Source organism: Danio aesculapii, chromosome 12 (assembly GCF_903798145.1).
Source record: "Danio aesculapii chromosome 12, fDanAes4.1, whole genome shotgun sequence".
Taxonomy (NCBI): domain Eukaryota; kingdom Metazoa; phylum Chordata; class Actinopteri; order Cypriniformes; family Danionidae; genus Danio; species Danio aesculapii.
The window spans coordinates 10,842,321-10,856,242 of NC_079446.1; the positions used below are offsets into that span (position 1 = coordinate 10,842,321).

Consider the following 13,922-nt stretch of genomic DNA (forward strand, 5'->3'; position numbering starts at 1 on the left):
GGTACGATTCGGTATAGTACAGCACGGCACACATTTATGTCTGTTTCCACTGTCAACTGACTATACCGAACCATACCGTACCACATTTATGGCACCCTTTCCAAAAAGTACAACAGAATAATAACAAAATATTGGAGCTAGAGTCGCAGCTGAATGCTGATTAGTCACCAGTGTGTGTAAAATGCCGATGAAAAGACAACACAGGAAGTTCCATTTTTAAATACGCAGCCGAGACATGGCACCATAATATTAAAGTGACAGCACACAGAAATGAGCCATGGTCAACCAGCGCTCAAATGACGCTTGTCGCCTTCTTGTCACCAAATGCCAAGAAGAAAGAACAGGATCTGATGTACATTATGTCCTCTATTGTTGTATATGAGGTTGTATAAAAACTACCACTGCGCTATTTTTGACCACTGTAACAAACCTTGTGGTTGCACTTCATGACAATTTGCATTAGAAATATCATACATAAAAAAATGAACACTTACATAACCAAAGTTGTAGATATGTAGTGTCAATCTCAGTTAAAAGCTGCCCTTTTTAGCTCATTTGTGATGATTGTCCTGCTTAAAAATTAACATATAATATCAGTAAGCATTTTCATTCATTTTCCTTCGGCTTATAGTCACTGATTGTTCAGGGGTCACCACAGTGGAATGAATCACCAACTACTTTGGCATATTTTTTAATGCTGCCGCAACCCAGTACTGGGAAACACCCATACACACACAAATACACTATGGCCAATTTAGTTCATCCAATTCACTTAGACTGCATGTGAGAACATAAGCATTTTCAATATTCTAGAATATATAAGTGAAATAATAATTTGTTGCATTTTGTCACATTTTGATTCAGGAAAAAAATGTATTTACTGAAATAATCAGTCTTTTACAAATCTTTTGAAAAAATATATTTATCTGGTTTGAAAAATTATACATTTTATTTTAATAAAAAAAACATTTCTAATCTACATTTCTAACTGTTCAAAGGCAACATTGTACCTCTTGTGCTGACTTGCACACTGACCTGACAAGGGAGAGAAAATATAGGTGCTATAGTTGTATCTAGAATTTTTTTCATTCATTCATTTTCCTTCAGCTTAGTCCCTTTATTTATCAGGGGTCGCCACAGCAGAATGAACCGCAAACTTATTCAGCATATATTTTATGCAGCGGATGCCTTTCCAGCTGCAACCCAGCACTGGGAAACACTCATATACTCTCGCATTCACACACATACACTATGAACAATTTAGCTTATTCAATTCACCTATACTGCATGTCTTTATACTGTGGGGGAAACCGGAGCACCCGAAGGAAACCCACACGAACATGGAGAGAAGTATTAGCTTCTTATGATTACAGTTGGACCACTGAAGTTGCATGGAATTTTTTGACAATATGAAGGATGAGGGAGCTCTCTAATTTAATAAAAAATATATTCATTTGTGTTCTGAAGATAAACAAAGGTCTCAGGGGATTGGAACGACATATGGGTGGGGGTGTTATGTGAACTGACCTATTACAGTTGGCTTAAGGCTGATTTAAGGCACGTGTAAGCTCCAGCGCAGTCTGGGCGTGGACGCATAGCCCTCGCTGTGGCCAACGCTGACACGCGCCTCTCAAAAAATTTAACTATATGTCACAACAATGCTTAGCACAAGCATTGTGATTGGTTGGCTTGGTATCGCTGACGAGTCATGCAAACCCGTTGGAGTGAGTGTTTACAAGTGTCGAGTCCCGTGAAGGAGCTCCAGATGGAAACTTTTGTTTTGTGTTTACCTTATGATTAAAGTTGCTGCACGTCTCCCGGTTCCCGCCTTAAAATAAGTGAGTTTTAGCTACTTGTACATTAAGGTAGCATTCAGAAAAGCAAAACACCAGCGAAGAAACTCAACACAGAGGAACATAAAAACCTTACTGCCAGCTAGCATTTCGGAAGTGTTATTGCAGAGCAACACAAACAGCGCGCATAAGTATAAATGCACAACAATGCGCAAGGCATGCGCAGTGGGTTACACCGATCACTTGACGTAGAAGTATAAACCAGGCTTTAAAGGGCACATAGTTTACCTCTTTTTTATGATTTAATATTAATATTATGGTTCTTCTGAGTGTGCCAGTTTAGGTTCAGTTTAAAGCACAATTCAGATTTTTTTATTATAATGTGTTAAAAAGTGTCATGTTGGGGGCGTGTCCACAGTTCGCTGATTTAGGGGTGTGTTGCTTCACATGTAGACTAGTTTCGGCTTCCTGCCCAACGTAACAAGGGGGCGGGGCCATGAGCTCACCCGCTCTGTGTTTGCAACACAGACAGGCAGACTGAGAGGATCCGCATTCAGTCGTATATGTACCAAGCAGAGAGTACAAAATCATGTGTCTTTGTACAGTTTTACAGCCAACTGTGTGCTAGTTTCAAGTGCCGAGCTTGTACACAGAAACTAACAACCACGCACACTGAATTAACTTTGACTGAGGCACCGGATGCGCCGCTCGAAGCCGCGACACGACACACCAGACACTCTCTGTGGCGCGGCAGAAACATGAAGTGTCCCGAATCGTCGCGCCACGCATTTTTTAATTCTAAACATAGGTTTCTGCAGCGGTCCGCGGCGATCAGCCGTCAACTTGAGTGTACCCTGATAGAAACCTATGTTTAGAATTCTAAAACGCATGCTAGTTAAGATCCCAGGGAGCTTCTGTGATCGCGAGAAATGCAAACGGCTGAAGTATAAGGTAGACTCAATGAGAAGTACACATGTTTGCAAACCTACCTACCTGGTGTTAAGTTGAGGCGGAAGAGTGGCATGCTGGGGGAGTTTTCCGGGAGACAGAACAAAATGGGAGATGGGTCGGAAATATGGGAGACTCCTGGGAAAAACGGGAGTGTTGGCAAGTATGCATTGTCTTCAGACACATTTTGTTGTGCTGGTTAAAAATCTCTTCATGGTTCAATAGTACTGATTAAAGTAAATAATCTAAATGTATTTATATGTATTTTTATATTCTGGGTAAGACATACTACATACTACATACAAACTAAAAAATGTTCATCCAATTAAAAATTGTCAGACCGATAAATCCCATAATTTTAATAAGTAGCCCAAACTGTCAACAAATGTAGATTTGTACAACTGCGCACCTCAGATCCGCTGGTTGCACGTGCACGTGGCCCGCATTCACACAAAAGAGAGAGACAGAGAGAGAGAGAGAGAGAGAGAGAGAGAGAGAGTGACAGCAGTAAAAACAAATGCTGAATCAAAACTTAAAAATGCTGAATCAATATTGGAGTTACTTTTGCACACTGGAGGAAGGATGACACCATGGCTTAAGTATTTCTTTTAGACAGGTAATGTTATGTTTTAAAACTATTGTAGTCACGCAAAGCTTATGTAGATTTTGTTGATTGAATGGGTTATATGGAGGTAGGGATGGGTACCGAAACTCGGTACTTTATCGGTATCGGTGCTAAATTATAAAAGACCGAAGTATCTATAAGGTCTGAGACGTTAACAGTTCTGCTATCGCACTGGAGAATTATTGCTGAATAAACATAACTTACAGTAGCATAATTTAACTGATCAACCTTTTCTAATTTGCGATATTTGTCTGCACAGTTGGCAATCTCACATGAGAAATGCTTGTGTTTTCATTCAATAGTATAATGGCGAGCGCATCAAATATAAAAGCCTTCACGGTTCTCGGCTGTGCTTACGTGCTCAGTGGAGGCTCGTGCTAAGCGAAAGCACATAGCTCGCAACACAGACTAGTGCGCACGCACAGCTTGTAAGCTGGTGGAGTGGTGGAGAGAACCAAACGGGTTGTATTTCCCAAGTGGACAGCGACAATGCCCGTTGCAACAAATGCAACAAGTTGTTTTCTTGTATAAGCAGAAATCCAAGCAATCTGGCTAAGCATCTTTCAAAAGTGCATTAACTGCAGAAACACGAAAAGTTTTTGGCTGACTAGCTAAAGGTACATCATCCACATCGTTATGCTAGCAGTCAGTCACATAAGGTCTCTTAATCTCTTAATTCATAATCAGATTATTTAACTGTATTTTGCAAGTAAAAGAGGGTATTTTTCAACTGCAGGGAGCACACGAACCAAGAAAGATCCTGACTTCTGCCAGAAAAGGCAAAAATGTTGATTTTACTCCAGATGATAAAAAGTTTAAAAACAGTGATTTTCCTTCAAACCATTGTACATTCTTTTACAGGAAATTTTTTATTTATTTGTTATACAATTATTGGTTTTGCTTTATTTTACATTAAAAAACGTAATAATAAAATAAAGTGTTGTCAATTCTGTTCAATATTAAAAGTAGTAATACCATTAAAACCTTAACGATACCCATTCCTATATGCAGTGGAGAGTTGTTCAGCCACTGAAATCATCCGGTGGACGATTGATGTGACTAATTTCAGTTTCATGAAATATTGCACATTATGACAAGTTTTGCTTGCTACACAACTGAAAATATCCTAGATAAAATAAAAATTTTCCTTTGTAATTGTAGTATTATAAAGTACTATAAAGTTTTCTAACTGGCGAATGACATGATCTAGTGGGTCACTGTCATCTTTAAGGAGAGCGCGCTGATTATTTCAGGAGGCGTGGCTTTGGACAGCAGGGTAGGGATTGTGTTTCAAACATATTATGCTACCCGGTTAGCATTTGGGCAGATCACCTACTGCACCTTTAAGGCAAAATGCAGTTTTATGTAATTTCCTAAAAATATCTTATGACATACAGTTAAAGTCAGAATTATTAGTCCCCCTTTGAATTTTTTTAACTTTTTTAAATATTTCCCAAATTATGTTTAACAGAGCAAGGAAATTTTCACGGTATTTCTGATCATTTTCTTTTCGAGAAAGTCTTATTTGTTTTATTTCGGCAAGAATAAAAGCAGTTTTTAATTTTTTTAAATATATTTTAGTGTCAAAAGCTTTTTTTTTTTGATCGTCTACAGATCAAACCATTGTTATACAATAACTTGCCTTATTACCCTATCCTGCCTAGTTAACCTAATTAACCTAGTTAAGCCTTTAAATGTTACTTTAAGCTGTATAGATGTGCCTTGAAAAAGATAAAGTGAAATATTATGTACCGTCATCATGGAAAAAAGATAAAATAAATCAGTTATTAGAAATGGGTTATTAAAACTATTATGTTTAGAAATGTGTTGAAAAAATATTTTCCCCATTAAACAGAAATTGGGGAAAAAAAAGACAGGGGGGCTAATAACTCTGACTTCAACTGTATATAATGCATACCAATGAAGGTGACAATTATACAGATGACAAAAAAAAGCTTTTCTTTCTTTTCTTTAGAGAAAATATGGATACTGCTGAAAGAAGAAACGGTCCCTTCTGGGTCATGCAACTACTACCTAGCATTTTTGTTGGTTGGTATCTGAGTTCTCCTACTTAAAATAGTGTTAACCAATTAATGAGCATCTCACTTTTTTAAAATCACTTAAATAGGTTATGCTGCCTGCAGGCTACACAGTACAATAGAGGGTTAAGAATATCGGCTTTTTAATATGAACAAAAAATAAAGCATTTATTAGGAAAAACAGAAGGATGAGATAATTATGACTGAATTTGCATTTTGGGTGAGCGCATGCACATAAACAACCTCACATTACAAACCAAACTAACCCCCACACGCTGACACACTCCCATAGAAAAGCCGACGGGAAGCAACATCTTTCTCTCTCACACACACAGGGTGCTGATATTGCTCATGATGGATAGCTCAATAGCGCCCAGCGCTGGGTAATGTGGCTGTGTTTTGATTGGGTGCAGAGTGGGCGAGTGATTAGCTTTTAGGATTTATGATTATGGCTTATCAAACAATACACACAGCGTGACTCTGCTACACACAAGTAGTATCATGGGTAATCAAACAGCACGGCTTATCCACTGGGAAATATACACAGCACTGCGTACAAAAGCTCCCAGCATGTGTTGACTGTATTTGAGTAAGGCACACAAATCAAAATACTGGATCATACGACAATATTAAGCAGTTCTTAAAATGCCTCAATAAGCAATTGATTCACAACAACATCAGCATCATTTATAAAGGAGAAGTAATACACTGATATATTTTAAATATTTTGTCTGATTGGCCAACAGATGTTTCCCTTAACATTTATGATTGTACACTTTCAAAACACACATTATGTACTATACACTTCACCATAATAAATATTTAAATGTTAGTACACAGTAGTTAAAGTCATGTCATGCACAGTGGTACTATAATTGGTAACAAAATACATGACTCCCAACTTTGCTTCTGCATTTCAGTTCACTCAACATACTAGAAATGGGGGAAAGAAGCAGGTAACACTTTATTTTGATGGACCATTTAAGTATTAGTAGACTGTCTGCTTAATATCTGTTGATACTGCTCCTTCAACAGACATTTAACTGACTATAAGAAACTTTGCAAGTACATGCTTACACTAACCCTAACCTAACAGTCTACTTATAATCTAATGAGAATTAGTTGGAATGTAGAGGCAATGTAACTTAAATTCAACAAACGGACCATTAAAATAAAGTGTGTCCTAAAAGCATATGGATACAGTTTCTCACACAGAGTGCTCTCACGCATTGTGAGACTGTATGCATGCAGAAAATGTAGAAAACTGAAAACAAAATCCATTCTGAAACACTGTGAGTATACTGGATTGTAAGAGACTGTTTTACAACACCACACATATTTACAGTTTTATTTTTAGAATTTTATATTTAGCATATTAGACTTATAATAGCATCTATATAATATTCTACTCTCTGGTACCCTGATTTGTAGTGCTTCTTTTATCCTCGTTGGATAAAAACGCCTGCTAAATGAGTAAATGTATATGTCATTAAGAACTTGTCTAAACGGCCTACTTCCTATATATAAGTGTGACCAGAGCTGTTCTAATAATATTCATTCATTAATTAATTTTTCTTCAGCTGAGTCCCTTATTTATCAGGGGTCGCCACAGCAAAATGAACCGCCAACTATTCCGGCATATGTTTTACACAGTGGATGCCCTTCCAGCAGCAACCCAGGACTGGGAAACACTCATAAACTCTCGCATTCACACACGCACTCATACACTAAGGCCCATTTTGTTTTACCCAATTCACCTACAGTGCTCAGCATATATAAGTACACCCCTCACAAATCTATCTTTTAGATTCATATCTTTAATAGTAAGCCATACAATAATATATTTGTGCATATACGTTAGATTAGTCAGTACTGAAGCCAAATCTGGAGCTTATCTAACAAAATAACTTATAAAAACGGTCCAAAAACTAGTACATCCAAATTTATATTGAAAAATATAAAATACACATTTAAAAAAAAAAGAGGAAAAATCAAGAGAGAAAAGAAAAATTCTGTTGAATTTTGTAGGCTGCAATTTATTTCATTATTTTGCTTGAATTAATTGTATTATCTTTCAATTTCTAAATATGTTTGGTGACTAAAATATTATTTTAATAAATATATCTGTTTAATAAATCAGTTTTGTTTAAATGCACCAAAATCCATTGCCTATATTCACTGAGAAATGGATAAAATATTCATACACATTTAAAATGGGGTGTACTCAATTATGCTGAGCACTGTATACTGCATGTCTTTGGATTGTGGAAAACCCAACAGAAACCTACGCAAACACTGGGAGAACATGCAAACTCCACACAGAAATGAATCTCAAAACTCGGGACTCGAACTAATCTTCATGCTGTGAGGCAACAGTGCTAACTACTCAGCCACTGCAACCCATTCTAATAATAAGGCATGTCAAATTATGCTATCATTGTTAGAGGTTGCCAACATCCACTTCTATCCTACATTCAGCAACAAGGGCAACGCATTAGGAAGTAACAAAGTAACAAATACTTAATTTCTCATGGATGAAATACATAAATTAGCATAAGGAGGAATAAAAGGTCATTTTTAAACCAATTTGTTTCAGACAATTGCAGGTATTTAACGAGGAATGTTAAAAGAAAACTTAAAAGACAACCAGATCTGCTAAAATATATATTTTACACAATAACAATAGACCTCAGTTTTTTTAAAATAATTGACAAGAATGTTTAAAAATAGTAATAATATGGCATAAAAATAATCTAATATCAGTACCATTATGTGCACAACCAGTTAATCAGTTAAAGCCATTACAGTCCAAAAAACATCATAACATCATAAAGATCTTGAGATAATCGAGAGTCAAATTACAATCTACTAAAACATCAGTGAACAGTGTTTTTCAATATCAACCTGATAGCTCCTACACTTACTATTCACCATATTATAGAGGTGCATATTATTGCTCATCCCAAAGAATCGTATTATTTCACACTTATTTATTGCATGCTTATCAGGCAGGATTTTTCTTATTTTTTTCCACAAAATCCCATTTATTTCATTCATCAACCTGAAGTGCCTTGTCACTGGCTTATTTTTGACATGTTTTATATCATAACAAAAATGTTAAAACCTAACAAGCTCAATTTAGTCACATATTTTGGGATATAACCAAATTTCCACTGACCTTAGGATGAAGCAACAAAAATACTCACCCTTTTTTTAGTTTTTACGGTACACTAGCAAACTTTGTACAATTATAAATAATAATAAAAAATCATACCTTGTTTATTGTGTTTGTCTTGTGATGAACCAGTCTTTTCAAGTTGCATTGGTTTCTTTCTATAGGAGAGAAAAAGACAAAGCATGTTACACAAATAACATGTTACACACATAACATATTACTGTTGTATCTTCCATTTAATCTGTTCCGAGAGAGTATTTAAAATGTTCGGTTAAGCCTCCTCTTTAGTTCTTTGTTTCCCTTTTAAAACACAAAAATGTTGCATACAGAATAAAGCACTATCAAAATGACAGATTGCTGGCCAGTAGCTGATTATGTTACTTTGTATCAAAACATGCAAAACTGAATGAATGAAGAAAAAAAAAAGAAAAAAAAAAACATACTAAAAAAACAAATGAACGAATAAACAAATGAACAAACAACGTCATAAAATAACAGTAACAGACTCAGTGCAAACTGTATTTTTGATGTTAAAACACAGTACTGTATTTACTAAACTTGTGCATTGAAGAATAGCGCTGAAAATGCATGAACACAGCTATTTTTGGAACTGACCTTATACTTAATATGCATTTGGTAGGAGTGTGTCCGAAACAAATTGTATGGGAAGTACTTAAATTAACCACATGTTAATAACACTAAATACTATTGTGTACGCTCCTCAAATAACTGTAAATTACTTTTAAAAGTATGTTTTAAATGTTTCTTTTTTCTACGTCATCTGAACATTTCGTTTACCAAATAGGTTATTTTTAAATTGTTTCAGGAATGAAAAGATGACTTGGATCAAACAATTAGGTAGAGTCACGTAACACCAGAGCGATCCTTTAGTTCTATCAGACAGCATGTGAGCCATTTACCTCGCACCTGAACTGTCAAAAACACAAATAGTTGTGAAAATGTAAATCTCGTTGAAGATCTCACATAAATACAGTTGAACTTGATCTACTCAAAGTAATTGTAAGAAGGCAAATGAGCTGAGTACATGGGTGCTGTCCAGTTCTGAATTCTTTTATCTTTGCTTGTAAAAGGGTTTTGTTGTTGTCTCATAGTTCTTTATACAGTATTTAAAATACTTGTCTATTTTGTGAATTTGTTTATTTTTGGCCAAAAAATAAATAGGCATACATATATTTTGGGGCAACACTGTGGCTCAGTGGTTCGCACTGTCGCCTCACAGCAAGAAGGTCACTGGTTTGAATCCCAGCTAGATCAGTTGGCATTTCTGAGAGTTTGCATGTTCTCCCTGTGTTGGCATGCGTTTCCTCCGGGTGCTCCTGTTTCCCCCACAGTCCAAAGACATGCACTATAGGTGAATTGTATAAACTAAATTGTTTGTAGAGTATGTGTGTGAATGAGTGTGTATGGATGTTTCCCAGAACTGGGTTGCAGTTGAAAGAGCGTCCGTGGTGTAAAACATATGCTGGATAAGTTAGCGGTTCATTCCGATGTGGCAACCCCTGATGAATAAAGGGACTAAGCCAAAGTAAAATGAATGAATGAACATATTAGCAGTGTTGGGCAAGCTACTTGAAAAATGTAGTGAGCTAAGCTATTAGCTACACTACCTAAAATGTAGCTTAACTACACTAAAAGCTGAACCCTGGGAAATATAGCAAGCTAAGCTAAAAGCTACTTTTTTTCATAACTAAGTGATCACTAAAACTGTCAATGAATCATATGAGGCAGAATTGTTCGGTTCAGTTATTTACTGAAAATAATATTGTACCAAACAGAAACAAATTATAGCATATAACAGCAAAAACAAAAAAATCAAATAAAACCAGGTGTTATGCATTCAAAATACTATACTATAGTATAGTAAGGGGAAAATTACACTAACTTACATATTGTAGTATCATTAATAACTATCATGAAATAATAGTAATTACCGTAGTATACTTTAGCCTTTACTACAGTAAACTATATATATATATATATATACATATAAAGTAAACTCCTCTCCCTCAGTCATCTTTGCATTAAGCAAGTTTCTCATGCCAGCCCAATGATTGATTTGTGACGTCACCGACCAGAGCGAGAGGTGGCAGTAACACGCCAAAAAGTTTGTTGTCAACCATCCTAAAACAGGAAGAAGAAGAAATCGTCATTCTCGCCATCATATGGATTTACCTTCATCGGCTAGACACCGGCCTCACAGCTCCGTGAATGTTGGTGCTGTCACTTACTGATCTGTGATCGGTAAATGTAGCTTGTGTTGACGCTACTGCGCTACTTGACTAAAAAAAATTGCTTCGCTACTGAAAAACTATTGGATTTATAAAGTAGCGACGCTACCGCCACACTACTGAGAAATGTAGTTAAGCAGCGACGCTACTGCCCAACACTGAATATTAGCAACGTAAACGTTAGGTGAGCGTGTCCAAACAACACGCTTCATGACGAGCTAAGCAGTGATGAGCAATTTGGCTGTTTGCACCTGACGAAACAGGACAGAAATTTAAATACAGCCATTCAGAAGCACAGAATATGCACTCACTGAATCACTTTATGTTGGTTTGCATTATTTCACAGTTCTTAAGTTAAATTTCAAATAGCCACTTTTATTTTCAAGATCTGAGGTGAACTATCTGCTGCTGCTTTTAGTATATGGCAATAAATGTCATGTAAAATGGCATTCAAACTCACATTGTTAGCATTTAGCACATTATAAAGCACACAAGGTTTACCTGAGGTGATTATTGTCATAGTTTTCTGTTGTTCACCTGTGAGAAATAGTTGCCGTTTCTAATATACCAATTCGAGATGTTGGTTAGAACAAAAACTTCTTTTAATATGGAAAGTATTCCTACTATCGGGTGCTGTTGCTTTTATTTAGAACACAGTTTAAATCACTCGCTCCTGTCCTTAATCTGGCAACCTGCGTTTGGGTTTGTTTTGAACCAGGAGTGCAATACTTTCTTCAACCACTGGGTGTCAAACTTAGATACTGCACCTTCTATGCTCTTAAATCTGCACAATGTTGCTAAATCATCTAAAGAAATTTTCATGCCCATTGGTGGTGTTTTGTAATTAGCCATTAAAGTGAAAGATAAAGACCAAATTTTTAGTTTTGGACAAACTAGCCCTTTAAGACTATACGAAAAATACAACATACAGAATTTCAGCATTTCACATATGTGCATGTGAAGTTTTTATTTGAGTGAGCAAGCTATGTACAGAGCACAGTGCAAGAAAATTTGCAAGGTGTAGAATGAGTAATTATTTCATTGGATAAAATGTGCTTGTGTATGAAAGAGGAAAAAACTAAAGGAGAATAAAACAAAGCAAAGCGGTTAGGAAAGGAAGAGGCAAGGGGGAAGAGAGAGGAAGGGGGCTGGGGAAAAGAAAAACAGGACGAGGTCCATTTTTCATCTCTCCTCCCTTGTAGCATTCATTCATCCATCCCCTCTAGTCTGACACAAGCTGAGAGACTAATGTCCATTGTGTCTGAGTGTGTGTGCGTGAGTCTTCCATGTTGCTTTGTCTGAGTTTTTCTCATCTGCAGAGACAAAACCAAGAAAGCTGCCTGTCTTCTGTGACAGCATCCAAACTGAAATAGACTCTAATATTACTGATTTTGCAACTCAACACACCAAACACATCAGAATTATAATTATGCTTAACAGACAGACAGTTTGCTAACTCAAATAAAAATGTTATATTCACAAATCTGAAATGATGGATACAGTTTACTACGATATGGTCCAACCGCATGTAAAAAACAAACAAAAACAATACAAACCGATTGTCGTAAAGGCATACTCTGTCCAAAAATTCAACTTTGGTACTTTTCTTCTAATTCATGGGCCAGATTTACTAAACAGCAAATTCCCAAACACAACCAATGAACATGGAAATGATTTACTAACAATCTGCAGATTAAAAAACAGATATAACATTGCAGACAGACAGAGATGACAAAAAAACAGGTAACTGGGAATGAATCTGCTGTGCTGTGACCTGACAGGCTCTTAAAAATACACTTTATTCACATTTTTATTAAAAATTTGATTTCATGTGAAAATATTTACTTATAATTATACATTGCTGTTTATAACACTCACCCACTCACTCAATCACTACCTTTCCTTCTGCTTATTGTGTGCTTTATCAGTGGTCACCACAGCAGAATGAACCACCAATTACTCTATCATATGTTTTGGAATGTCAGTCATGAAATTAAAACAGTTGTGCATTTTAAACACTGTAAAAAATGCTGGGTTCTATACAATTCCTTCACACAAACCGATTATTCATTCATTCATTCATTCATTCAATTATTTTCTTCTCGGCTTAGTCCCTTTATTAATCTGGGGTCGCCACAGGGGAATGAACAGCCAACTTATCCAGCATGTGTTTTAATAAACTTCCAGCTTGATAAGCTTCCAGCTGCAACCAATCACTGAAAAACACCCATACACTCTCATTCACACACATACATTACGGACAATTTAGCTTACCCAGTTCACCTAATAGCGCATGTCTTTGGATTGTGGGGGAAACCTGAGCACCCGGAGGAAACCCACGTAAAAACGGGGAGAGCAAACCCCACACAGAAATGTCAACTGACCCAGCCGAGGCTCGAACCAGCGATCTTCTTGCTGTGAGGCGACAGCGACAGCCACTGAGCCACCGAGCCGCCACAAACTGTTTAAGTTAACTTAATTGTTTTTACAAATTTAAGTGGATTTAACCTAAAACAATGAAGTTGTCCCACACAAATCTCAAGAATTGTGATGATTCAGCTCATTTTAAATAACTTGTTTGAACAAGCAGTAAAAATCTTTTTTGAGTGTATGATAAAAGCAATAAATTAAAACTTAAGCATTTGAGTGCTTGGGCTCTATTTTACCAATCTAGATGCAAAGTCTAAAGCGCATGACGCAAAAGCATTAAGGGCATGTCTGAATCCACTTTTGCTATTTCTGGCACATGGTCTAACAGGGTTAGGGGTTATTCTTTTATTGAGTTATAGCATAAAATGCATTACAACAATCAGAGTCTCATCTCATTGCCTTAAACAAATCTAAACGTGTTTTTATTAAAACAAATATAAATATGCATATAATAATAATATTATACAATTGAAAATTGTCTTGAATATACTGAAAAAGCCCCCGAAGATGAGGCATGGAGTGGTTTTATATTGATGTAGAAAATAATAAATTTTGTAACATTTTAATCCTTAATTTTTTTTCATATCAAAGATATTTTGTGTTTTGCTGTACATCCTGTGTATAGTAAGCAGTGTGTAAGCATTTGAAACCACATGTGCATAA

General features: G+C 36.2%; 1 protein-coding gene across 1 annotated transcript in view; it reads right to left on the reverse strand.

Annotated features, from left to right (window-relative positions):
• The window catches only part of raraa (retinoic acid receptor, alpha a), a 348,397-nt gene that overhangs the window by 205,758 nt on the left and 128,717 nt on the right, over positions 1–13,922 (reverse strand). Inside the window, exon 2 of the mRNA XM_056468992.1 lies at positions 8,680–8,738. The gene's annotated coding sequence lies outside the window, so the exon portion shown is untranslated. The remainder of the gene's footprint in view (positions 1–8,679; positions 8,739–13,922) is intronic.